This window comes from Globicephala melas, chromosome 16 (genome assembly GCF_963455315.2).
Source record: "Globicephala melas chromosome 16, mGloMel1.2, whole genome shotgun sequence".
NCBI classification, from domain to species: domain Eukaryota; kingdom Metazoa; phylum Chordata; class Mammalia; order Artiodactyla; family Delphinidae; genus Globicephala; species Globicephala melas.
This window is the reverse complement of record NC_083329.1, coordinates 78395669-78422856: the sequence shown is the minus strand read 5'-3', so window position 1 is coordinate 78422856 and position 27188 is coordinate 78395669. Positions and strand designations below refer to the sequence as shown.

Here is a 27188-nt window from a genome sequence, read left to right as displayed (position 1 = left end):
ATGCCTGAGCGAGACATGAAGGCAGTGCCTGGGTCTGGGATGGAGAATCAGAACTCTCTGCTATGTCCTCCTCACAGCCAGAAGCACTATTTAGCTTCCCAGGTTGTCAAGAGAAGCTGGATGTTCTTATAAAAGCTCCAGAAGTGTCCTTCATGCAGAAGGGGAGCAAAGTGGAAGTTGAGGAGCCACAGAGCTCGCTGGGCCTGGGAGGTAAAGCCCCAACAGGACCGGAGGAAGGACCTCAAGAGTGAGCACCGGCATATCAGCCCGGCTAGGAAAAGTCTGAACAGGCATGAAGATCAAGGATTTCCTAGGTCGCTGGCTCCCTGAGCTTGGCGAAGTCAGACCCTGAATCTCCCTAATGAACCTGTCATTGACCACCTGCACAGGTATCTGTACCTCCCATATGTTTAAGTTTACGTGACTGTCTGTCACCTCTCACTAGGATATGATATCCATAAAGGCAAGAGTTTCATTCGCTGACTGCGGTATTTCTAGCACACAGAACATAGCAGGTATTCAACAAAAATTTGTTGGATGAATGAATGTATGTATGTATGAATAAATGAATGAATGAATGAATGAATGTAGGTCAGCACCTACGGTAAAGCAATTTTGTAACACCCAAGAAGATATCTGAGAATGAGATGCCCTCCTGAAAACTCGCTACAAGAAGCGAGGGAGGGGACTTCCCTGGTGGCGCAGTGGTTAAGAATCAGCCTACCAATGCAGGGGACACGGGTTCGAGCCCTGGTCCAGGAAGATCCCACATGCCATGGAGCAACTAAGCCTGTGTGCCACAACTACTGAGCCCACGTGCCAAAACTACGGAAGCCTGCACACCTAGAGCCCGTGCTCCACAAGAGAAGCCACTGCAATGAGTAGTCTGCGCACAGCAAAGAAGAGTAGCCCCTGCTCGCCACAACTAGAGAAAGCCCACGAGCAGCAACGAAGACCTAACACAGCGAAAAATTAATTAAATTAATTAATTTAAAAAGAAGTGAGGGAGGTCACAGTAATAATTGCTGCTTGATAATTTACCATTAGCCCTTTTTCCTACTTGGTCTTCCCAACGGCCCGCTGAGAAAGGCATTCTTCCCATTGACAAATGAAAACACGGAGACTCAGCAAAACTCAGGGAGGAAGAAGCAAAGCTAGGATTCAAACTTAGGTCTTCCTTCCTTAACTGCTCTTCTTTCTACCCACTTCTTTTCTTACATAGCCTCCTGGAGACTCTCGATCAATTTCTCAACTGCAGACAAACCCACCCCAGAGGCCCCAGCTGATGTGATAATCTGTAGGGAATCACATGGCCTCCTAAGGAAAAAAGACGACCTTGACCAAGATCTCCCTAGGTGCCCGGCGCTGTACTAGATGCTTTCTACACATCTCCCTTCATCTTCACAACAACCCCATGAGGTCGGGACCATTATTTAGTTCCATCTGAGGAGTTAGCAGAATTCTGAAATTGCCTTTGCTTTTTCTCTGGGAGCCAAGTCACTGAACCACTGAACCACTGAACGGGAATAGGGTAATCCTGGTATTTGGAGCTAGGAGTAACTCTGCCAAAGTGTGTTCGAGCAGCTGGAAAAAGGGCTACGAGGATCACATGCCCCAGCCTAGGAAAGGCTCTTGTGGTTGGTAAATAATGCAGCATCTTTATGGCGGCTTCCAGACAGAGAGGGAGATTTTTTTTTTTTTTTGCAAATGACTTAGATTTAATCATCGGAAGCAAACTAAATGGAGAGCTTACAATAGAGAAGAATTACATGTCAGAGCCTTTTGCAAACTGAGCTGGGACAGAAAGGGACGGGGGCTGCCCCTCAACCCGATCCCTTCCAAACAAAGACATCCACAGTGTCCCTGGCAGTCTAGCTCAGGGAAGGGGGAGACTGTTGGCTCTGTGCGTTGAGGTCGCCTTGCCACCGCTCACTCCTGGCTAGCCATCAGGAGTCCCGCCTTGCTGGCTCTGGTCATCACCCTTTTTTTTGTGGCCCGATATGATGTCATCAATCCGCAGCAGTAGAACTGCCGTCTCCACTGCTGTCTTATACGTTTTCAGCTTTACAACCAATGGTTCCCAGATGCCCAGTTCTTTCAAGTCCACCAAAGTACCTGTCTCCCCATTTACGTCCCAGGTCTCACAATTCTCCTGGGTGTGCTTGGCCCGAAGGGAGGTAAGTAGACGGATGGTGCTGGCCCCACAGTTATGAATAAGGGTACAAGGGATGACCTCTAGGGCTTGGGCAACACCCCAACATGGCCATTGTTCCACACCAGTCATGGCCTCGGATTTTTCTGTCAAGGCATGAGCCACAGCCACCTCAGAAGCCCCACCCCCAGGCACCAGCTGAGGGTCCAGGAGAACATTGTGGCACACCTGCATGGCATCCTGGAGGTTGCGTTCTACTTCCGAGAGCAGAGAGGGAGATTTAATTTCATCTTATGCATTTTGCTTATTTGAAAAAAATTTTTTTCAGCACGGAGTGCGCCAATCACAGCATCGTGGCATACGTGTTGTACTGACATCTGGAAATATTTAGCAATTCTAGAAACAAACAGTCAAGGAGTTCGCCCAGATCATCAAATACAGATTTGACCCTAACCCAGATTCCCAGGAGCACGCATCAGGAGGGAACAAACATTAAGCTCCTAATGACACTATCTTCTTCTGTAGCAGAAACAACATGGTTGGTGCTGGTACCCAGGCCTGGAAGTGACTTGGGGATCCTGGTCTCTCATATGTTTCCCACTGGCAGCCTCAATGGAATTCAGCGGAAATCAGGCCACAGGACTGGATGAGACAGGACAGTGGACCAGACAGGCTGGCAGAAGTTCAGTCCAGGGTTCAAGGACAAACGGTGGATGAATGGGGGCAGAGGTCAGCAGAGGTCAGGACTGAGAGGGCAGCGCCAAGGATTAGGCTTGAGGCTTCAGTGCCAAGCCATCAACAGGACCCGGCAGAAGCTCAGGGGCTGGGAGATCAGAAACAGGCCAGAGGCACAGAAGAACACAGTCGGGACATGAGCTGGGAATGCAGTGTTAGGGTTAGGACCCTTCTTCCTCACAGGTGCTTACAGAATGGGACTGGGCACACCCACCAACTCAAGTTCCAGATGGGGCTGGACATTGCCCCCCCACACACACACACACATGCCCCCAGTGCCCCTTACCCCCCCGAGGCCCAAGCTTCATTCCAAGCACCGTTTTGCTCCGGCTCCAGTTCACCCGCTGTGCCTCTCCTTCTATTTCCACAGTGAGTGGGGATTTCAGAGTCTTTAGAACACTGCTGTTGTCCCAGGATCTCCAAACTGTTCCACCAAGCCACACAGCCACCCAAACGAAGTACAAAGCCCTCTTCCACGTCTGCCAGCTCAGCCCCACCCCAAGGCATACCTCATTGTCACTTGCTCTTTATTTCCATAGAAAGAATGTTGGGGTTCCGGATATATACCTGGCGTTTACCTTAACCACAAAAGACTAAACTCATACTCTTCCCCAAACTTACTTTTCTTTCTCTATTTATTCCCGACGCGGTGATGAGCATTGTTGTCTGCTTAAAACTAGAAACCCAGGGGCCACCCTAGACTCCTTCTTTTCCCTTTTTTCCCCTGTATCCAACACCAAGTCCAGTGATTTCTTCTTTTTAAACCCTCAAAACTTCTCAAGCCATATGCCTTCCTACGTATCTGCCTCTACCATTTCTCAAAGAATTATTACAAAGCCTCCAAGTTGGACTTCTGGCCTCCAATGATTCCAGAACAATCTTCCTAAAATACGAATTGGATTATGAGCTACTTCTCCTTGGAAGCCTTTGTTGACCTCCCATGGATGGATGCTCTTCTCTCCTCATCAGAAATTCAGGGCCCTGGGAAATGTAGACCCCAATCTCTCCCCGCTCCCTCCCTCCTGGCTTTAAGCCAGATCAAAGGGGTCTAGAGAATGTCTGTGGACCTACTGAGATCACAGGCAAAATGTCAGCCATATGCACGTTTTCTAGAAGGACTTGCAATCGTTGTCAAATGGCTCTCAAGGGTCCATGACGCAAACACAAGTTAAGAACTACTGCCCTGGGGCTTCCCTGGTGGCGCAGTGGTTGAGAGTCCGCCTGCCGATGCAGGGGACGCGGGTTCGTGCCCCGGTCCGGGAAGATCCCACATGCCGCGGAGCGGCTGGGCCCGTGAGCCATGGCCGCTGAGCCTGCGCGTCCGAAGCCTGTGCTCCGCAACGGGAGAGGCCACAACAGTGAGAGGCCCGCGTACCGCAAAAAAAAAATAAAGGAAGAATTACTGCCCTTCACGTGGCATTCCTTCACAGGCCAGACCCTACTCACCTCACACCTGGCTTGTCAGAAGTGTTCAAACACATGTGACCAGGACCTATGGTAAGAAACATTATATTTCTGTGTAAAACAGAACCAAATTTTTACAAAACAATTCTCATTCGACCTATGTCATAGACACTCTAATCTTTACTATTTTAGCCATTTCATTTTTTTTAATGCTGACTATGATCCCTTAAACTTATTTTACAGCCCATCCACCACGAATGGATTCCAAATCACAGTCTGAAACTTAGGTCTTGAGGCTGTGTCGTATTTGTGGTTCTCTATTATTTTTTTGGTCTCAATTCCCAACTGTCCCGTAAGCTCCTTGAGGGCAGGGAGCGTGACTTATACATTTGCAGTATTGCCCCAGGCACAGTCAGTGCCGTAAGAAAACAGCTGGAAGACATGTGGGGAAGAAACAAAGGACTACTTGGTGTAAAAACTGCCAACTACTTCAGGCATGGAGATGTGACAGTCATTATTTGGTGGAGGAGAATTCCCTGGATTGCATTTAGGGCAGGGGTCCCCAACCCCGCTGTTAGGAGCCGGGCCGCACAGCAGGAGGGGAGCGGCGGGTGAGTGAGTGAACTTCACCTGCCGTTCCCATCACTCCCCAGCGCTCACATTGCCACCTGAACCCTCCCCTGCACCCCCGTCCGTGGAAGAACTGTCTTCCACAAAACCGGTCCCTGGTGCCAAAAAGGTTGGGGCCCGCTGATTCAGGGGAAGGGTGGGGTCTCTGTGGTGCTACGTTAGCACAATCTCTGTCTGCTTGAGTCTGTCCCTAGAACAGAAGATGCACGGACTTGTGTGGTAGGAAAAGCATTGGCCCACGCATAGCTCAGCAGAACGATAAGCCCTAAACGCTTTGAGATCTCTCTCCCACTAGACATAGGAGAAAACAATGAGTTACTAACGGAGTAAAAATGCTGCTTTGCGAAAGACACCAACAAGGTGAGGAAGGAACCTTTTTATTATTGTATCTGTCGATCAGTCTTTAAGAATCTGTTGTTCTCGGCTACATTAGCACTGGGCCAGGCAGAGGATTTTAAATACTTGGTGCCTGCCCTCCAGAGCTTGACAAACCAGCAGATGTGTGGAAACCGACAGATGGAAATGATTAAGGGCTAAACTGCTGGTGTGGACTCAGAGGCAAAAGTTCAGGAGGGGAGATCTCATGCTCGAAGGAGGTAAGCGCTTCATTCTAACCCAAAGCTAAAGCGCTGGTATTGTCTTGGTGTAAACATTAATATCGCAGGAAACCAGGGGCCAGATAAGCTGGAGGACCTTTGTCAACCACAGAGGCTGCTGCTATAGTGGCAAAGAGGCTGCCTGACTGGTCTGTTTGCGGAGGGCGGGGGTGGTCCCATGAGGATGTCGCTCTGCATCACAGCCCGTGCAGCGCCCACCGTGAGAGAGCCCTTCTCTCTCCTGCACAGGTGCCCCTGGGCAGCCTTAAAGGGCTGGGCTGCTTCCCCGCTTGAGTGTCCCACCCAGAACCCCAAACCCCATCACAGGCAGACCTGGAGGCAAGCTCCTCAGCTGCTACAACCTCCTTGTTCCAAAGTGAGATAACAATCATGGTTGTCCTCAAAGGATGTCCTGAGATCGTGTCCATTCAGGACCCAGCGCATAGTACGCACTCAATAAACGCAGTCACGGCTGATTTGCGCTTCCTTCACTCCGTTGATTGACACGTATGCATTCCTGCGTTTGCCTCTCTGAACTGCCAAACAGAGTAAGGGCTTAGAGGGACACTGACGCAGCTAAACGGATGAACCCTAGCCCTGTAACACCCAGTACAATGGCACACACCCCGTGCGGGTCAGATCCCACAGACTAGAAGTGACGGCTATAATAGGAATAGTCCAGGTCCCAGGACAGGGGACGTGGGGAAATAGACTTGAATAAATACCAGCAGTTCATGTTCAAGTGCCATTTGGCTGAGACAACCACACACTTCCTTTACCAGAAGCACTTGCTTCTCCCTCCCCTACCCCTGCTCACCCCAATGGGACTGCTTGGAATCAGGGTGATTCACCCTCTGAACAGAGCAAGGGGGTATCCCTGGTTCACATCCTGCCCGCTGTATTGTTCAGAGGCCAATTCACTTTCTGCCCTCCAAGTCCAAAGGCATGAGAACAGGAGGAAATGTTCAGCTGGGCATGCTTTAATAAAACAAAATAAACTCAGCTACGAGTCCTTATGAAACTGCTCTCTGGGGAGCAGTTTCCCTGCCTCTGACATGCTCCCAGGAGAATCATGCTTTTAAAAGGAGACTTTAAATTCCCACCCTACAGTAAACACACTCTTTCAATCACACTGCAGCAAAAACGGCCAGTGAGCCACCGTAAGAAACCGCGGCCCCAATGTACGAAGGCACACACCCCACCTCCTTTCTCCATTCTAATAAACCGCCCTTGGGCCTTGGCTGGTTTTTTTGTTTTGGGGGCTTGTCCCAATGCATTGAAGGGCGGCCTACTCCCTGCACTTTTGTATTTGCATCGTGGACACCCTCATGCCGTTCAACACAAGCAATCCAATCGTGACACACAGCCGTCAGCTTGCCCCACTCCTAGGAGAAGATAAAGATGTGCATCCTCCCCATCCTGGCAGAGATGGGGCCCATCCTGCATGTGAAACAGTGAAAAACAAGATGCAGGGCCTTCCCCCAAACACAACTGTGGCGAAGATGGCTGGGGGCCTGAAAGACCACTCTTTTTTCTTCCACGGCAGCAGCATTTTAACCTGGGCACACGGCTGCCCAGAATAAGATCACGTTCCGGCCTCTTTGCCGCTCCTTGGCCCCGTGAGTAAGTGCCAGTTAGTGGGGTGTTAAGCAGAGGTGGCCCATGGCTGCACTTTCGGTCTCTTTTCTGTCCTGTCGTCCTTCTTGCTGCCTGAAAGTGGGTGTAGCCATCGGGGACTAGAAGGAAGAAGGCCACTCCCTGGGGAGGGTGGGGTAGGGAGTCAGGGGAGCCTGGGACCCCAAGGATGCCATGGTCACTTCCCTCCGGATGCAGTTTATGTGAGAGAGAAATAAACGCCTATCTTGTTTAAGCCACTGTTACACTGAATTTTCTGGGCCGTGGAATTGAATCCTGCCCTAATTATAGCAGTTCTGTCCCAGAACAAAGTCACCACTGGAAATGGTGGGTGGGTCCCATCTGCTATGCCCATCCACCAAGCCACTGCCCAACGCAAGACCCTAACCATACAAGTCAGCACCCAGGCAGCCTGGTTTCCAGAAAAGCAGAGCCACCAGTTCATCCCTGCATCTGTCCAGCTATTTTGTGAGTCAAGACTCTGTGCCAGGTGCTGGACTGGCTGCTGAGCTGTAAACAGGACGGACTGGGCTCTGTCCTCCCAGGGATGCCTCTCATCTCACAAGGACGAGAAGCCAAGACCAGGGAACGTGATGGGGAGGTAAACACGAAAAGGGCAGCGACAGGGCACAGGGCTGGGACTCGGCCTGGTGAGGGGGCTGACACCGAAGGACAGCTGGCAGGTACGCTCACTTGTCCTACGTTCATCAGCCGCACGTTCACGGGAGGAGAGAAGCGTGTGCAGAGGAAGCGTGGCTGCGCGGATGGACGGAGAATGTGCACGGAATCCGGATGGCGGACGCGGAGCCGCCGCCGCGGTGCTCGGAGGGCTCACGGAGGTTCCCGTGGTCTGTCGCCGGGCCACCTCTGCGCCGTGGGTGGCTGCGGAATGTCCTTTCAGCTTCTCCAAGTCTGGAGCAGGCGCGGATGCAGCTCTGTGAGGAGGCACCAGCTTCTCCGGTGGGCGCCGTGAGGACAGACGCGTGGTCCTCGTTCTCCCCTGCTCCGTGTCCCCTCCCTTCCCCAGCTGCCCGCCCTGCTCACCCACAGAGACCTCATGCCCCAAAGCCCCATCAGAGTACCGCCCCCATCCACATCCTCCCAGCTCCTCCGAGTGGCCCCAAGTTAGTACCCTCCTCTGATCCCCCAAACGTCCCCTTCCAGGGTTTCACCTCCCGGCTTCTCCCATGATGGTATAATAAACAAATCCTCTGATAAACCCCTTATTTTTTTGCTCTCGTGGTCATGCTGCTTCCCTATTCAGATCCTTACTACCAAATATCAGTGCTGTGACAATCAAAGAAGGGCCATAGAATCCTTGGGGATTAAAGGAGACTAAAAGAGACAGGACAAGGAAATGCGATGAATGATTCTGGACAAGATCGTACATGCGGGGAGCGGGGGATATTATAACAAGATTATTGGGACAACTGGGAAGATGTGAATGTGGACTTCACATTAGATCACAGTAGTGAAACTGATCATCATATTGTGGTAACACAAGAGAAAATCCTTCTTCTTAGGAGATACTCGCTTCCTGAAGAACCCTGTGGTCTGCAACATAATCCCAAATGGCTCAGCAAAAAATACAAATAATACACATTCATAGGGAGGGAAGAAGCACAATGTGAACTTGTAAATCGGTGTGAAAGGCGTACAGGTGCTCCTTGTAGTATTCTTGCAACTTTTTAAAAGTTGAGGTAGAGTTGATTTACAATGTTACGTTAGTTTCATGTGTACAGCAAAGTGATCCAGTGTGTGTGTGTGTGTGTATATATATACACACACACACGCACACGAACACACACACACACACACACACATATGCTCTTTCAGATTCTTTTCCCTTATAGGTTATTACAGAATATTGAGTAGAGTTCCCTGTGCTCTACAGCAGGACCTTGTTGTTTATCTATTTTATATACAGTAGTGTGTATCTGTTAATTCCAAACTCCTAATTTATCCCCCCAACACCGCTATCCCCTTTGGTAACCACAACTATGTCTCCGAGTCTATTTCTGTTTTGTAAATACGTTATTTGTATCACTTTTTTAGAATCCACATATAAGTAATATCATACGACATTCGTCTTTCTCTGTCTGACTGACTTCACTTATCAGGATAATCTTGCAACTTTTCTGAGGGATGAATTTCTTTCAAAACACAAAGTAAAGAAAAACATTTTAAAAGTTAAAAAAAAAATAGGAAGTAGTCCAGAGGCAGGCATGGAGGTATTGCGAAAAGGAGAAGAATTTGGAACTCCTCAAAGATCACCAAGAAGGGAGGTGTCAAGTCTGTGAAGCCCCCAGAAGCTGGGTGACAGGGTCTCAAGGTCCCCCAGGGCTCTGGGCCCCAGCCTCCCCACACAGTGACCACCCCCACCCCCCCCCCCCACAAATTTGTTTGCCCTGCTATTTATAGAGCAATCACTTTCCTACATAAAGCCCCGAAATAGAAATGTTAAAAGAGCAGCTGGTGCCTCGCGGGAGCCTCATAAAACGTCTGTTTCCAAACAGCTTCCCTCTGTCATAAATATCTTGTAGCTCTAGCTCCCTCCTTCTTTGTCAGCAGGCACATTTGCATAAAAATGGGCCTCGGTTTATTAAGAATTTATCTCTCCCTGCTGTTTACCGCCTGCCTGAAGATGCACAGGGCCCCCTGTGACATGGCCTGCGATGGTCACACCAACCTTTTGCCTGAAGGTGAGGCACAGTGAAGACTGGAAGAAGGGTCTACTCTTCTTGGGGTTCTGCTTTTCTGCATCAATAAAGGAAACACAAAAGCTGACACACAGGCACAGGAGCGAGTTCACAGGCCTGGTCCCTGGGTGAAGACTCGGTGGGGTCTTGGGAGGGCAGCCCTCATCAGCTGGTTGGGCAGATGCCTGAGATGGCCTTTAGGGTCCATTTGCTCCCAGACTTCCCGGTGCCTTTTGTCTTTCAGATTTGCCTTTGGATGATGTCTCAGTGTGGGCTGTCATAACAAAATACTGGGCAGCCTAACCGACACTTACTTCTCACAGTTCTGGAAGTCCAAGATCAGGTTCCTGGTGAGGGTTCAATTCCTGGCTTTCAGAGGGCCACCTTCCTGCTGTGTCCTCACATGGGGAGAGTGGGAGTGAGAGAGACAGGAAGGGCACTCGCTGATGTCTCTTGCCTAGGGACACTAACCCTATGGCATCAGGGCCCCACCCTTAATGACCTCTATAAAAGCCCTGTCTCCAAATACAGTCACGCCAGGGGTTGGAGCTACAACACATGAATTAGAGGGTCCACAATTCAGCCCATAAGAGGGGAGGAGGCTGCTGTCACTAACGTCCCCCAAACCCTTCTTTTGGTGACAAATTAAGACTCCCCCATCTCAGCTGCCTTTAGCCCCTGATGACCATCTCCTCCTTGCTGTCAGCTGAAGTCCTCAGTGCCACCAGCCGCTGTCGGCAAAGGGCCTGCCCCGACTGAGGGGACCGAGGGCTGAGACCAGAGGCAGATATGGCTGAAAATGTCCGAGTCACTGTGTGCAGGCAGTGGACGTGTGAGTTCTTGCATGTGAGGAGTGCCAAGCCCCAGCCATGTTCCACCCCTTCTGGACACAATGCAGGGGAGGGACGGCCTCCCTGGGGGCACCGACCGTGGGAGAGCCGCCAGGTGACCCCCAGACTGGGTACTCAAGCGCTCTCAAGGGCTTGCCCCAAGCACGACAGTCCTCACATGGAAATGCCATTCAGCTTTTTTGTCCATTGTTGCATGCCTAACAATTGGGAATGTTTTCCTTGGAACCGGTTTGTAATCCCATCATGCTGTACTTCCTTTGTACTGAATAAGTGTTATTTAATGGGGCCGTTTTGATTGTTTTGGAGATAGGGGCATATTTGGAAAGAGGAGGGGTTTGTGTGAGTTGATTACATTGGCCAGCTTCCTCTATTTTTTCTGGGAAATCCTTCTTCCCGTGTGCATAGATGGTAAGTCTCACAGAAGAACCGTATGACGCGGCATGTGAGACCCTTGCCCTGGGCAGCTTCGCGGCGACCCATCCAGGCCTGCAGCTTGGGGTCCTTGGAGGCCACGGATGGATGGGGTGGAGGCTGCGTCAGTGGCGCCTCGTAAAGTCGTGAAGTCACACTCAGGTAAAGCCGTCAGCGGGAGCTGGCCTGGCTCTTTCGTGCTGGAGACGGGGCATATCAAATTCCAAGTCCGTTCCAAAGGCCTCTTGCTTGCCTGGGTCACAGCGCAGGCGTCTGGGGCCCCTTTCTTCCCTTTCCTTAAACTGCTCCCTCCCCTGGCCCAGGAGGCCTTTCCTCTCTTAGGGAAGGTCAGCCTCCAGTAGAAGAATGACCATTGTTCCTTCGCAGGGGAAAAGAGGCCCCCGTCCCCTCTGTCCTTCCTTGCATCCTGTTGCTGGTTCCTAAGTCCCACTGTGGGGCAGCCCGTTTCCCGCACCTGAGCGCCTGCCTGCCCTTCCCCGCTAGCCGCCTGCGCACCCTTACTCTCTCTATGTCCCCCGGGAGCCCGCTGGCTCTGGCCACGCTCCCCCCACCCCCTTCCCGGGTTCCAGGCACCCTGTGGGGAAGCTCCCTCCGGGCCCCCTCCCGAACCTGGGCAGCTCTGCCTTCTCTCTCCTCACCTCCATGCAATGTTGATCAAGACCTAGTATGAAAAGACACACTGTGAATTCCCTCGCCTGTATCCCTTGCGCTTCTCGGCGGCATCACCTGGGATGCAGACGGCAGACAGCTTGCCGACGCGCCTTTGTGGGAAGTGGCTTTCTCCCAGTCTTCATGGCAAAGTGAGTTGTCACAGACTCATGCGGTCACCTGCTTGCTTGTCGGCCTCCTTCCTCAGGAGCTATGTCTTTTGGCCGACTGACACCTAGGCACTGGCTCAAGGGACACCTAGGCTGTGTCCTGCCCCAGCCCTGAGTCCCAAACAAGGAGCTGGACTGGCCAGCTTGGAAGCTGGAATCTAGAGAATCCTTCATTTCTTTTGCAGCCACATTTTCTGTTCACCAACTGGAAGGTCAATTCCTTCTGATCCCTGAAAAAATCTAACAGGATCATTTTCCCTACATAGGAAAATATATAAACAAGGGAGTTGAACCCAAGAAGCTTAAAGTGAAAATGCCAAAACCACAAGATAATCCTGAGAACATCCCCGGCTTCCCTGAGCCTCGTGCTCGTCCGGCTTCTGTCATCCTTTGGGGCCGAGCGACGAGTGAGATCGGGAGGGATGATTCTGAACACAGCTTTTTGCATGGTGGTCCTCCTGTTCTCTGCCTGCCTTAGCCCCATCAAATTCACCAGGAGACAGAGACAATGTGCTTCACAGATCCGTAATTGAGTTTTCCTGGGGTTAGGAAACGACCTAATAAACCCACACTTTTCCCAACTTCAACGGGAAACCTGTAGCATTTCTGTACAGGGATGCAAAGTATAGCTGCTGGGGGGGTGAGAGCTTCCCGGCTTGGGGTCCCCAACTGTTCTGCTCTCTGCTGGGCTCCACCCTGGCCCTAACACCTGAAGCCTCTTTCCTGCTCAGCTCTCACCCCTGTTGCTTGCCGTTGCCATGGTCACCACTCTCTCAGATCCTCCCATTCATCCAGAGCTCACCCAGGACCAGTGCAGGCCAGGGGCTTAAACCACAACCTATGGCATGGTGAGCCCGTACCAATAAATCAATGTTCACCATTGCTTTTATCCAGCCTCTGGTGTAACACCACAGCCTCTGCCTCTCGGGGGTGTTGTGAGGACGAAATGAGATGAGGCACTGAACGCGCTAGAACAGTGCCCAGCAGGCCCTGAGGGCCCACGGGTGTTTACTGGCTGTGATTGCCCTGCTTGCCCTCCATGTCAGTTTAGGGATGGATCAGAGGTCTGAACACAATGCGTGGCAGCCCTTAAGCGCCCCGTGAGCGCTTGCTACTGTCAGCGGGAAGTGGTGACCAGCCGCAGAGCTAGCTGAGATGACCTGGAGTGGTTCAGCCAGACCTTGGCCTCTGAATGAACAGCCTCATCTTGCTGAGTTCCTGGATCTACCTTACTGGGTTAAAAAGCAAATTCCAAAGTGGTCATGCCTTTGTAAGGTTTACTGATATGAATTAAGTGTGCCCTTTGTGCGCTAATCACCCAGTCCTTCGAAGACTTTCCGAGTTAATGGCTCAGCAATTCCTCCAGATCTGGGCCCCTGGGGCCCCTACTCCCCAGCCACCTCTGTCCTCTTTCCCTTGCACCCAAGGAAGCGCATGGACGTGGAGCCTGGGGCCCCAAGGGGACCCAGCACCCACACACACGCAGACCATACACACACCTCTAGGCTTCCTTCCTCTCAAAGCCAGAGCAGACTGTCCCCTTCTGACACAGGATGTCAGGTCGACTCAAGCCAGAGGCCTTGGGACCAAGCCCCAGGTGAAAAACTACATGGGCTGGAATATTTCTTGGAAACAAAAAGGAGCCAGTGGCCTCTCTGTGACATAAGGGTCAGACGGGAGCAGCAGGGAGATGAACAGGCTGTGTGTCAGGTCTCCTCGACTGAGAGATGCGAGTGATGAGCCCGGATACACTACCCCATGGGTACTGGGCAAATAGAGCAGGACAGACACAGACCATGGTGACCTGCTAGCGATTGTCCCAGGGTAGAGCCTGGGGAGCAGGGGGTGGTGGGAAAAGGGGATGGGAGACCTACAGGTGTGGGCTCCAGGGTCCCAAGTGGCTCAGCACTGACCTGTGTTAGTTATTGGGTTCCTCAGTAAGATTTATTTAAACAAAGGCTGCCCCTGCATTATATTTTTCCAAAGTTGTCTGATCTAGTCTCCTTGGGTTACTTTCTTTCTGTTTTTAAACTGTCCGTTTAGCTTAGTTTTCTGTCCCCCAGATGGGGACTTACCTCCTCTTTTCCGTCAAAATACCTACGATCAATTACATAGACTTTGATCATAAAGTTCGCCAAAACAACAGACACGTGTTCCTGCCTCTGTCCTGTAAACCGAAAACCACACAGGACTGCGCATGTGCAGAATGGTTTTCAAACCTGAGGCTGACACAACTATAGAAACTGTCAAGTTTCTTAGTTTGAAGGAAAAGAGTCCCCATGGGCTGTGCCATTCCCAGACAAGAAAAGTCATTCTGAAGCTTCGCAATCCTTATGGGGCCAATGATACAAAAAGCACACAATTCAGCATCAGGAACCCGGTGGCCCTAATTCCTTATTGTTTAAGGAAGCAAGAAGCCTGGAGAGAGGCCCAGTTACCGGAGACCGATGCTGGAAGCGGGAGACACCTAACATCGAAGGGCGTGTTTTCCTTCTGTCCCTGGGTCCCCCCACCCAGGGGCTCTCCGTTCCCCTGGAGCCCTCCCTCGGCCAGGGTGACAATTTCTGCCCCAGCACACGCAGACAGCCTCAAAGGAAGGACCTGTGCTTTCTTCCCAATAGGAGCCTTCCCACCACAGCCCACGACCGTCCGACACGAGGGTGCTGGCCAGAGAGTCCTCCCTCCACTCGCATCACCTGCTGCTTTTCACGGCCAATCTCTCCAGTGCAGATCTCACCTCTGAGCCCCACGTCCAAATGCCTAGCTTCCTACTGGACAGTGGGTTCTCACACTCGATAGGCCCCAAACCTAAGACCTCCTCCTCCCCAACCCCTCCCCAGAGGATGGGATCTAGCCACCTGTCCACCCAAACCAGTGACCTGAGGGCTGTCCTGATCACCTCCCTCTCTCCCTCACCCCTGAAGGTCTCCAAGTCATACAGATTCAGCCTTAGTAACGTTTTTGTTTCCACCCCCTCCTCTCTACCCTCTGCTGCAACTGCACCATCCACGGCCTCAGCCCCTTCTGTCTGACCTTGTATGTCTCTCCAATCCTCCCTTCTGGCTTGGTTTTCATTCAGCCTCAGTAAAGCCACCAGTGTCCCTCTAAAACAGGAAGCTCTGGTCCTACTATGCCCCAGCTTAAACCCTTCAGTGGCTCTCCCTGGCCCAACAAGAATCACCTCCAGCCTCGCCCTGCCCTTGCTCCTAATCTCCAGCTATGCTAAGTGCCTGTCATTCCCAAATATATCGTGTCATCTCCGGCTCAAGTGTCCCTGCCCACCCTGCTCCCTCCCCACCCGCCCAACCAACCCAGCAGCAGGAATCTCCTCTCCCTCTCAAGGCTCCAATCAGCAGCATTTCTCCCATGAAAACCTTTTCCAGCACCACAGAACCACTATCTCTGTACCCTGCTTCAGGACAAGCAGGCCAGTGTTTCGCGGCTTTGTTTTTTCCTCGTCTGCTCTGCTCGTGATGGACATTTGGGTTGTTCCCAGTTTAAGGCTAGTGCAAGTAGTGCCGCTGTGATCATTCTTATACCCTGTGTCTATAAACTGGTGCATTCGTGCATGCACTTCTGAGGGTATTGCCTCCGAGTCTAGGGTTTTCTTTGTGGAAAGATTTTAAATTAAGGATTCAATCTGTTTAATAATTATTGGACTAGTTAAGATTCATATGTTTTTCTTTTGTCAGTTTTTTTCATTGAAGTATAGTTGATTTACAATATGTTAGTTTCAGCTGAAGAGCATATTCATTCATATATATATATATGTGTATATATATATATATATTCTTTTTCAGATTCTTTTCCCTTACAGGTTATTACAAAATACTGAGTATAGTTCCCTGTGCTATACAGTATGTCAGTTTTGATAAACTGTATTTTTTAGGAATTTACCCGTTTATCTAAATTTTCAAATGTATGGGCATAAAATTGTTCATAATACCTTCTTATGATCCTTAATGAAGGTGGGCTCTGTTGTGATGTCTCCTTATCATGACTGACATGGATTATTTTTACCTTTTCTTTTTTTTTTTTTCCTCTCTTGCTCAATCTTGTTAAAATTTTAGGGTTTTTTTTTTTTTTAAATCAATTTTATTACTTTTCCAAAGAATCCAACTTTGGGTTTTATTGATAAGTCCTACTTTATATTTTTGTTTTATTACATTAAATTCTGCCTTTATTTTTTTTTTCTTTGGGTTCAGCTACTGGACAATAATTTCCCTGCAGGCAGATATTATGTCTTGGTTGCTATATGTTTTCTAGAGCCTAGCATAGTGCCTGGTACAAAGAAGATGCATAATAAATATTTAGGGAAAGAGATGACAGAAGGGAGAAGAGGAAAAGAGGGAGAAAGAGAGAGGGGTAAGGAAGGGAGGGAGTTGAAAGGACAACAGAATTGGAATATAAACTGCCCATATACCTGAGAGGTTACTTGTAAGATACCTACGTGTGTGTGTGTGTGTGTGTGTGTGTGTGTGTGTGTGTGTGTGTGTGTGTGAGATATACTAGGGTCCTTTTTTTAAAAAATTTTTATTGGAGTATAGTTGATTTACAATGTTGTGTTAGTTTCAGTTGTACAGCAAAGTGATTCAGTTATACATATAGATATATCAATTTTTTTTTTAGATTCTTTTCCATATAGGCCACTACAGAGTTTTCAGTAGAGTTCCCTGTGCTATATAGCAGGTTAGGGTCCTTTATTTTAAACAATCTAGTATCATGACTCCAAGTGCAGCTCAAGGTGGGAATTATAAATATACCTAGAGACCCCCAGCATTTTCCCTGGAAGATCTTTATGGTGTATTACTCAGCTTACAGCCCTGAAGGTCCACCATGAATCAGGCCCCACGCTGGTCACTAGGGAGACAAACATGAATAAGAACTTGTTCCTCAGACTTGTGGTTGCCTAGGAGGAGAGGGGTGGGAGAGGGATGGATTGGGAGTTTGGGATTAGCAGGCACAAACTAGTATATATAGAATGGATAAACAACAAGGTCCTACTGTAGAGCACAGGGAACTATATTCAATATTCTGTGATAAACCATAATGGAAAAGAATATGAACAAGAATATATATATATATATATGTATAACTGAGTCACTTTGCTGTACAGCAGAAATTAACACAACATCGTAAATCAACTATACTTCAATAACATTACAAAAAGAAAGAAAGAAAAAAAAAAAAAAAGAGAACTTGTTCCTGCCCTTCAGAAACTCCTAGGAAAAATCTAGGCAGTTTACAAATGGGCCAGACCCAGCCAGCACATTTTTGTAAATAAAGTTTTATTGGAACACAGCATGCCGTTCACCTGTGGCTACTTTCACACTACAATGACCAAGTTCACATGAACCTCAAAGCAGGAAATATTTACTATCTGGCCCTTTGCAGAAAATGTCCACAGCCCTGCCCTAGGCAGTAGGCCCCTAGAAGGCAGGCCCTGGCCTTGTCCGCCGGGGACAGAAGGGTCCCCAGTCCACTGGTGAACGCTGAGCATACGCATTCTCAGGTCCAGAAGCTCTCTGGGGTTGGCCTCACGGGTGGGCAAGAATCCCTCCTCATTATCTAACAAGTGTGCACTCTTTCCTCTGAGCAAACGCAGCACAAAATCCGGTGGGTACCAGTGGCCTCTTTACAAACGTGTCAGCTCACTCCTGGGGTCAGCACCTCACAGAGACACCTCGTCCAGAGCCCTCTAAGTGTGTGGGGCTCGCCGAGCAAATCCTGAGGCCCAGAAGCAGAAACCAAGCTTCCTGTTGATCAGTGAGGCTGGTTGTATGGGTCCCCACCTCACGGCCAACTTCGGGCTGCACCGCCTTATCTTAAATCAAATACTCCACCGGGAGAAAACTTCGCACTTGTGCCACGACAGTGTTAACAATAGTCTTGGAACTTGTACCCAAGATGACCTCCTCAAAAATGTTTTGTTCTCCTGTTCTGGACATTTAGTGACCGTCAGGGTGGACAGAAAGACGAGGCCAAAGGCCCTGGCCCAGCCCTTCAGCGTCCAGAGCCGCGCCCAGATGCCTGGCCCGGTGCTGCCTGATTTGGGCACCAACCCACTCGGCCACTGGACCTGTCTTTCCTGCAACAGGAGTGTTTGCTTTTCTCTCAAATGGAGATGATGTGTCTTGATGGAAGAACCATGAGAGATATCCATCCTCTAGAAAATGAAGTGCTGACAGCTTACATAGAGTTGTGAACTATTAAAAATTCAAGCTGTGTAAGTCAGCTAAACTGAGAATTTTTGTCGTGGCCCCTTGCTTTTGGAGGGCCAGCCTCAGTGCTTAGTCAGCTCTTAAACAGGGTTTGTTGTTTTGTATGTTTTTGTTTTTCCCTGTGACTATGTGTATGTGCGTGTGTGTGTTCAACTTTTCAAAAACTGTGGTTTAAAAAATAAGTCGATCAGTAAGTGTCAGAAGTGTCTGAGTGAGAGTAGACACTAACAGGAAAGCAGGAAACACAGTCTGTAAGTTTAGAGCGGGGAGGAAACAGAATTTCCATTCAACACCAAGGCGACAGTAGCACACTGATGGGAGAGCCCAGACAAAGCCAAATGTCATTTTCTTTATCCTAATTTATTGATTTTTGCTGGCTGTCGGAAGCGCTCAGGGGAGGAAGCGTGGTGAGTCTCTGGCCGATGGTTTTCATCGTTCTCACAATTAGCGTGGAGGGTTTGCTGGAGGGGAGTATGTGAAAATGATGGTGGGGATGCACAGGAACCCCAGAGCCCAGAGCAAACACATGTGCGCCCATTCCTTGCACTGCAGTGTTTCTGAAAGTAGCCTATTCACTTACTTGGAAGAGATCTCATGCCAAAGAAAAAAGACATCATCTCATTACCCACCCACCCAGACATCTTGAATCATCAGCCCAGAAACACAACCGTTGCTGGGGGGGTGCACCCCCAAAAATCACCATCCCCAGAGCACTCGTTCATAAGTCTGTGATACCAGAAATGTAGATCACCGGAGCTGCGTGGAAAATCTCCAGCCGGGTGTGCGACCCTCCTAGAGGTCAGGGAGGCCCAGGTGTGGGTGTCAGGGCGGGAGAGGGGGAGACACTCGGAGTTCAAGGTCAACAGACAACCCTGAGAGAGAGATTTGGCCCCCGGGATGTTCACTGTGCCATGTTTTTTCATGAACACTCATTACAAAACTGAAACCAACATCACAGAACAATGAGAAATCACCAGCCCGTTCCACAAGTTCAGAGCCGGGCACACCAACCGCTTCAAATCTGGAAAACGTTCCGTGTGCGTGTGCGGTGACCGCCCACCGTGGGCTTTCCCAGGCGCCTCTGGTCTCCTGCCTAGGTGCCTTCCTCCCCCAGCCTCACCCCGGGGCAGGGTCACCTCTGGGAAGATGGCTCCTGGACACGCGCCATGGCCCTGACTGCTCAGCTGTCCTCCAGGGGCCTGACACCGACTGCCCCTGGGTATCACCACCCGAAGGTCCCACTGACGGTTCCCCTCCGGCCTCCCCATTCCGGTCACAGTCAGGTTAGCCTCTCTTACAGCCCTAGAGTCCTGCCCGTTCGCCCTCAGAGAGTCTCCTTGGTCAGAGCTCCCCTCTCCCATGTCCACTGACATCCACTGTGCGAGGCCCTGTGTGGACTTGGGCTCATCCTAGAAGGGCCTCCCCTCTGTAATGCTGCCCTCCTCCACCACCCGCTCCAGTGACCTTGTCTCTAGCCTGGCCTTCAGGGACTCCTCAACCCGCCCAGACCACCTTTCCTAGCTTCTCTTGTGTCCTCCCAACACAAAGGCTCAGAATCCTCACTCGCTCCATGAGCATCTCTCCCAAACCCCTTTATTCACGCCATAACCCCACCCAGACATTCCTCTCCCTCTAACCTGCCAGCTCAGCTCCACTTCAAACCCCAGTGCACGTGCATCCCCCGCTCTGTAACCTTGCCACTCGCCAACCGCAACCTCTCCCTGAAATCCCATGGCTCTCGAATTTTGCATGAGGACAGTGGGACAGTATTCTAAGGCATTAGAGATGACTGTTTCCTGTTCTGCCCTTCACCAGCTCATTTTCAAATTCAGAAGAAGTTTCCCCTTCCTCAAAATGCTACCTCTCAGATCTCTGTCACAGTAGACACCACACATCTGTGAAATCTGTGATGAGTGGTGACCCTTAGGACCGCCCGAGCTGACCTTCCCCGCCCCTGGCAGTGGCCTGCCGGCCCCTCCCCCATGCCCTAGGGGCAGGATGGCTTTCCCCACACTGCGCACTCCAAGTTCAAGTTCTTGGGTCTCCAGCTCTCAAGGAGACCTTGTCCACCTCTAGCTGAAACAAAACTCTGAAAACCAAAGTGTTCTTGATTTGCAAAAGCCAGGCTGTGCTATTGAGAAGTAGAAGCTTTCTCTTAGAATACCAAAGGGTGGCCTTCACATCAACAGCTGAACTCCTCGAGGTTCAGGTTTATGTGAGAGCCCAGCGGGTGAGGAGGGGACAGGGAATACTGGGTGGCGACAAAGAATCGTTATTTATCTACCCAAAGGGAAATTGTGGGTTAACAGTAGGCAGAAGGGAATCCATGTGAGTACAGCTTAGAAACACTTGGGAAGTAGATGGGAAAGTTCCCTCCTAGGTGCCCCCTCTCCCCTCTCCCCATCCCCTGTCCAGTGAAGATATCAGCAAGGAGGCAACGGGACCTTTCAGAAACCCCAGATGCGTGTGAGAGGAGCAAGAAGAGAGGGTTCATCTCTCCCAACCTCATTTACTGGATTATGAATTTTTCTTTCATGGAGCTGAATCTCCCCAAGTAATAAGTCAGCTCCTTGAGGCAAGACAATGGCCCACGTGTGCACAGACCACACGGGCCCACACCCTGCGTGCAAGAGCACAGCAATGTCCGTGCCCTCCATAACCACGTGCGGACTCCTAATGGGGCCCAAGGACCGTGCCAGGGCCCGAGGGCTTCCGGAGAGTGCTGGCCCTGCCTGACGGAGGGTCACTTTGGTCACTCCCTCTTTGGTATGGGAGGCAGCAGAAGCGGGTCTGCGTGGTTTCCAGGGGCTTAGGGGGTAGGCAACTGTGCTGACCTGGCCTTATCCCAGAAGGGCCTCCCCACTGTGAGGCAGCCCTTACTAGGAGCTGGAGGGTCTGGATGGCTTCAAGGCTAGAACTGGGGCTGAGCCTTGAAGCGCGAGGAGGGTGTGATATTATTCTTCACTTTCCTCCTTCCTGTGCCCAAGGGGGATGGGTGAGAGGAATCTTAACAGGACTAACCAAAGTCCTGTCTTGCGGTGGGGAGGGCTTCCCTGGTGGCACAGTGGTTAAGAATCCGCCTGCCAATGCAGGGAACACGAGTTCGAGCCCTGGTCCGGGAAGATCCCACATGGCCCAGAGCAACAAAGCCCATGCGCCACAACTACTGAGCCTGCGCTCTAGAGCCCGCGAGCTACAACTACTGAGCCTGCAAGCCACAACTACTGAACCCATGTATCACAACTACGGAAGCCCACGCGCCTAGAGCCCGTGCTCCACAACAAGAGAAGCTACCACAGTGAGAAGGCTGTGCACTGCAATGAAGAGTAGCCCCCATTCGTCGCAACTAGAGAAAGCCTGTGCCCATCAACGAAGACCCACTGCAGCCAAAAATTTAAAGAAAAATTTTAAAAACAACAACAAGGTCCTCTCTCGGAACCCCCAACCCAATGCCCTGCCCCTATAGCGCTCACATCCCAGCAGCGGCTAATCTTGGCCACACACATCAGAGCCAAGTCTCCTAAGTGTTGGCTTCCTCTCACTCTTTCCCTGATGGGGTCTGGAAGATAAAAGCTTGGAGACCCAAGGATCTAAGTCTTTGAGAGGCTCTGCATTCTTGTACTAGGTCTGGGCTCCCCACAGCCCCTCAGGGCCTCAGATGGTGACTCCCAGCCAGTATCTTGCCAGCCACTCTGTGGCTCATGTGACCTCACAGCTTGACTTGCTGGCTTTGCCCCACGGGCTAGGGGTAGGGCTGAAGCTCCCCTCCACCCCTCCCCGCCCGCAAGTCATCCTGGGCAGGTTGGTGCCCACCCTGGCTCCTCTGTGTTAGATCCAATTTTAACTTTTGAGTTTCTTTTTTGAGCAGTTCTATTTTTTTGGTAAGGATTAGTATTAGGGGTTTTCCAAAGGAAAAAAGAATTACTTATTTTTCTTAAAAGATTAAGATTAATCCTATATTGCAATGATCATAGCATCCATTGGACCCTTTATACATCTAAGTTATATTTGGGGCTCTTAGGGGCTTATTTTTCCCATATCTTGAAACACGTTTGCTACTTCACTGTTACTCATAATTATTCTGAACAATACGAAAAAAAGAAGTAGAAGAAGAAGGATGGAATGACCTAGATTAAGAGGATAATGCAATAGTGAGATAAATCATCACAAATGCATCATTGTCAGTTTTCCTATGGCACTGCCAAATGTACGGCATCATCTTTAAGAAGGTACAAAAGAAGACTGGACATACCATCTTTGTAGCTTGCATTGCACACAGTTGAAAATTGAGACTTTTTCTACTTTTTGTTTATAATGGCAAAGAAAAAAAAAAAAAGGAAGATGTTTCACAACTCTTAGATGAATCAGAAGATGAAGGTAGAGGCAGCAGGTCTCTGTGCTCTAATGACAACGATGAAGTTGATAATATGCACGAAACCTCAGACAATAAGTCTTTAGATAACAATATCTGCGACGAATTTTCTCAAACTCAAAATTTGACGGGTGGGGCTTCCCTGGTGGCGCAGTGGTTGAGAGTCCGCCTGCCGATGCAGGGGACACGGGTTCGTGCCCCAGTCCGGGAAGATCCCACATGCCGTGGAGCAGCTGGGCCCGTGAGCCATGGCCGCTAAGCCCGCGTGTCCGGAGCCTGTGCTCCGCAACGGGAGAGGCCACAACAGTGAGAGGCCCACGTACCGGAAAAAAAAAAAATTTTTGATGGGTGAATTATATATTTTTATGGACCAGAATGAAATATGGCAATATTCCCATTCAATCAGCCATTCAAAGGAGAAAGACTTGATGATGCAATATTTTGTCACAGGAATCTAGACCATTTCATTTGCTAAAAGGATGTTTGGGAGTGTTCTTTCATCTTTTATGATGTCTATGCACTGAGAATTTACTTGCATGGACAAATGTTGAAGGCAGAAGTGTATACAAAGATGACTGGAAGGAAATGGAGAAACTTGTTAGACTGATCATCTTAATTGGTTTATAAATCTAAAAATGAAAATTCTTTGCAATTATGAAGCAAAGAAGATGGCCATCCTCTCTTCCTCAAAATCACATGATATTGAAGGTTTCAATTTTTTTTTCTCGTATTTTGACGATGCGAGTGCAAGAAGAAGATGCAGAAGCAATGACAAGCTAGAACTTACTAGAGATATGTTTGAAGTCTGAGTCAGTGTTTACAGGACAATGTTCCAGACTCATGCATGGCAGCCGCGAGGCAATGAGTTGCGTTCAAAGGGTATTACATTCAACATCAGGAAAATATGGAATAAATATGTAGACTATTTGTGTTCAATTCTAGTGTCTAACTTTCTAGTAGAGTTGTTTTTCACTCTTACTTCTACAGATTATTTGTACAATGACTGAGAAATATTTTTTAAAGGTTCCATTGGATCCAGATGTTAAGCAGGGATGACTACCTTTGCCAGTACATTGAAGGCTTCATAGGTAGAAATTTCCTAATACATATTCTGCAGAAAACCATTTTGTGGCCAAGTAAGTATGAGAAATGTTGGATAAAACAGAATTATGTAAATTTTGAACTGCAGGATTTCTCTGAACATTTAATATGCAAGATGTCCAAAATTGGTTTGACCACGAAATTCTTTTGGGGACAGAATATTTCATGGGACTAGTGGTCTACACAAGACTCAAAAAAATAAAAAACAAAACGCCCTAGAAGATGGAAGGACAGCAAACCAAACTGTATTTATTAGTTAGCTAAGGTTAAATTTATGGAGGCTTTTCCCCTTTTTTAGGGAAAAATTAAAGTGTCAGAACCCCAGCTCCATGAGAGAAGCCCCATAGGAAGGCTGGGGCAAGAGGAAAGAGAAAGGGCTCGGCCCCTAAAGAGGTCAGAGGGAGCTCTAGTGAAAAAGACAGGTGCAGAGTAAGGTTCCCATGGTCTCAGACAAAGAGGACAGAAAGAAGAATAACTTCATTAGCTTTGTTTTGAAAAGGAGGAGCAAGATTATTCTAGAGACAGGGAATACAATCAGACTCTTGGGAGAGAAAAACTCTCTGCCCCGCACAGTTCCCGAGGGAAGGGGACAGGGGGTGAAGGGAAGAAAGGAAAGCAGTGGTTCTATCTAGATCCTCAAGGGAGAAGGAATTTTTTTTTTTAATTCTTTGACACAGAGGCCTGGGTTCCGGCCACTTGGACGTTGCTGATGTGAACTGAACAATCCATCTCTGAGGCAGGGGTGCCTTCCCACAAGAATCCTGCGGCAGGGGCTCCAGCTGTCCCTGCTGGGTACTGAGCCTCCACCACCCCCTTCTACCAGCCACCAGCTCGCTCCACCAGCTGGGACAGCCGCCATGCACACACACTCTGCCTTACCTTCCGACATCCAGCTGAAAGAGTGCCCCTGACTGTCAACGACCAACACCACCACTCATCCCCTGAATCTTCCCCCATCTCCTCAAGGGCACCTCTCCTGCCAAAACCCCCGTGCTCCCTGATCCCACATACCCCCCAGCACCTGACCCCTTTCCTTGCTTCCTTTCAGAGAAAAACTTCTCCAGGGAGTTGTACAGACTTACCATTACCACCTCCTTGTCCCCCAACCCCTGCTTCTCTCCTCCAGCTGCCATGGTCAGGCTCTCGTGTCCCCTTCCTTCCTGAAACAGGGTACCAGAGACCTCCATCACCCCTACAGTCATGCTCAACGCTGTCTTCCTCTTGCCCAAACCCTCTACAGCATTCATGGCCAATCACTCCCTCCTAGAAACACCTTCTTCAGGAGACTTCTACAATCCCACCTACATCCGATGTTTCTCCTACCACACTCCCCACCTTCTCAGGCTCCTCTGTCTCTGCCAGATCTCGAAATAGTCTTTGAATGCCCCAAAGTTCTGACATCAGCTCTTCTCTCTTCCATCTACTCCCAAGACTTTAAATATCATCTATACACCGATGACTCTCCAATTTTATCCCTGTGCCCATCTCTCCCTAAAGCCCTAGACTGGTAAAGTCCAATCGCCTCACTCAGCATCTCCACTTAAGTTTCAAAGAGGTATCTCAAGCCTTAGCATGACCAAAGCCTAAGTCTCAAACCCAACTCAGATCCCCAAGCTTCCTCATTTCAATAAACCATACTGGCTGTACGGGCCACGAACCTAAGAGTCACATTAACTCCTCCTCTCGTCTCCCAGTCCTCCCCTAACATCTAATCCAAGAGTAAAACCTATAGGGTTTCTCTAATATATCCTGTACCTGAAAGCTTCTCACCATCTACCCAGACATTACCCTCGTCCAAGTTACATCGTCTCTGACCTGGACCACTGTGACACCCGGTCAGACAGTCAGCTGCCAGAGTGATCTTCCATTGCATTAATTACAGTACATCACTCCTCTATTAGTTTCTTGCAGCTGCCATGAAAAACCTACCACAAACTAGGTGGCTTAAAACAACAGAAATGTGGGCTTCCCTGGTGGCGCAGTGGTTAAGAATCTGCCTGCCAATGCAGGGGACATGGGTTCGAGCCCTGGTCCGGGAAGATCCCACATGCCGTGCAGCAACTAAGCCCATGAGCCACAACTACTGAGCCTGCGCTCTAGAGCCCGCGAGCCACAACTACTGAGCCCGTGTACCACAACTACTGAAGCCCGTGTGCCTAGAGCCCGTGCTCTGCAGCAAGAGAAGCCACCACAATGAGAAGCCAGCGAACCACAACGAAGAGTTAGCCCCCGCTTGCCACAACTAGAGAAAGACCAGGCACAGCAATGAAGGCCCGATGCAGCTAAAAATAAATAAATAAATTTATGAAAAAAACAAAACAAAAAACCAGAAATTTATTCTCTCACAGTTGAGGAGACCAGAGGCCCAAAATCAATATGCTGGCAGGACTGGTTCCTTCTAGAGACTCTGAAGGGGAGACTGTCCCAGGCCTCTCTCCCAGCTTCTGTGGTTGGTAGCAGACCTTCGAGTTCTCGGCTTGTAGACACATCACTCCAATCTTTGCCTCCATCTTCCCACTGCCTTGTCTCTGTGTGACCCTGTGTGTCCTTTTCTGTCCCTCCCAAGGACACTCTCATTGGATTTAGGGCCCACCCTAATCCAGGATGAGCTCACCTTAATCCTTCCCGTAATTCTACCTGCAAAGACCCTGTTTTCAAAGAAGGTCACATTCTGAGGTTTCTAGCGGACATGAATTTTTGAGGGCACTCTTCAACTTACTACAACTTCCCTGCTTAAAGTTTTCCAGTGATGTCCTGTTGTAACCAGAATAAAATCTAAACTCCTGTAAGGTCCCCAGGATCTGGTGCCCGCCCAGCCCTTTGCCCCCTTTCTCTCCTCTCTCCATCCATCCACCCCAGTCCAGCTACATGTGTCTTATTTCTCTCCCTTGACCCTGCTGAGGGATACTTATCTCCTGGCCTTTGCACTTGCTGTTCCTTCCTCTTGAAACACCATTCCCTCCCCCGCCACAGATTTTTGCATGGCTGCCTCTTCATCATTCAGAACTTAACAAAAATGTCACATCAAGAGGCCTTTTCTGACCATTCTAATGAAAGCAGCCAACACTCTCTCCAGCCATTGCTTCATTACTCTTCTTAATCTTCTGTATAGCACATACCTGCATGTGAAATTAGTGTCTCTGCCGATGAACTTGCTATTTACACTCATGAGAAAATAAGGTCCTTGAGTGCAAAGACTCTGTCCTATTTGCTTAGAGCAGTGCTTAGCACATAGTAGGTCGCCTGTGTTAGAAACCGAGGACTGGGGGAGAGGTGGAGGGAGAGATAAATTAGGAGTTTGGGAGCAGCGGATACACACTACTATATATAAAATAGATAACCAACAAGGACCTACTGTATAGCACAGGGAACTCTGCTCAATATTTTGTAATAACCTCTAAGGGAGAAGAATCTGCAAAGGAACACATATATAAGGGAAACATATATAAGGGAAAAGAATCTGAAAAAGAATATATACATATGAATCACTTTGCCTCGGGGAACAGGCAGTCACACAAGCCTTAAATTTGGAACTAGGTCCA

The 27188-nt window shown here is 49.5% G+C and overlaps 1 pseudogene; it reads right to left on the bottom strand.

Moving 5' to 3' along the window:
* Positions 1-1712: 1712 nt before the first annotated feature.
* The window catches only part of LOC115843499 (T-complex protein 1 subunit gamma pseudogene), a 123140-nt pseudogene continuing 97664 nt past the window's right edge, over positions 1713-27188 (bottom strand).